This window comes from Panthera pardus, unplaced genomic scaffold (genome assembly GCF_024362965.1).
Source record: "Panthera pardus isolate Hobbes unplaced genomic scaffold, ASM2436296v1 HiC_scaffold_16, whole genome shotgun sequence".
NCBI lineage: Eukaryota > Metazoa > Chordata > Mammalia > Carnivora > Felidae > Panthera > Panthera pardus.
In genome coordinates this window covers 21,579,226-21,580,279 of record NW_026526721.1, presented here as the reverse complement: position 1 = coordinate 21,580,279, position 1,054 = coordinate 21,579,226, and positions in this window count along the sequence as shown.

Sequence of the window (1,054 nt, the reverse complement as noted above, 5' to 3'; positions counted from 1 at the left end):
AAAGTGGCCACAAACCCTTGCACTTGTATCAAGAAGTATAGTCTTTCTCCAATGTTTAAGTCTGTGATGGTCACATGAATTTTTCGGGCCAATAGGGCATTAACAAACAGGATAAAAGCAGAGACTTGGCACGAGCTTGATCTTTGAGGGTAACTCTTTTGCAATGTTTTTGACCTTTCAACTACCATGTGAAAGAAGCTCAGACCCTCTCCTGGATAACAAGAGACACATGACCCAGTCCCCTCCAATTTGCCAAGAGCCTTCCAAGTAACAGTCATGTGAGTTAGTCAACCAGAAGTCATCCAGCCCTTAGCTAACCCACCACCTTCCAGAGGCTGCATAAGCTAGCCCGGCAGAAAACAACTAGGCTGGCCTATTTAGGAAAGACCTCACTGCCAGTCCACAGAATTAGGAGACAAATGCATGATGACTGGTTTAAATCACTGACATTTTGTGGATAGTTTTTTATACAGCAATCAGTAATTAATAGAGATATTGCGCTTGTAAGTGTCATTGATCCTGGGAATGGGAGATAGTGATGACTGGAGAAAGCAGTGAAGAGACAAAGGAGGCTGAAAAAATAGTGAATAATCTATTCATGGAAGCTAGGAAAACAAAAATCAGTGAGGAGATTGTATAGCAAGCTGAAAAAAGGGGGACCCACATGATTTTTTTGTAGAACAGTAGGCAAAACTATCATGTGGTCTAATTCGGATGGTGAAGTATTTGTCTAATGTACACGTCTAGCACATCTTCTATACATGGTGTCTGTGGGAGTAAAGGTGCCAGTAGCTGGTCTCTTTAGTTCAAGAGCAACACATCCAACACTGCCTTTTGGACATGATTTTAGAGCACAAAATTTTGGACTTCAATTCTAAGGGAAGAACTGTAGGAGGCATTTTGGGTCCCTGGGATAAGAGTGAATGTATTTTCCATTTGAGAGAAACGTTAACAAATCACAGCTAGAGGATGGATACGATCGATTCCCAAATGCCCATAAAAGCCTTCCATTCTACGAGTAGCGTGAATAGGGAGAACATGTTGCTCCAGCTCT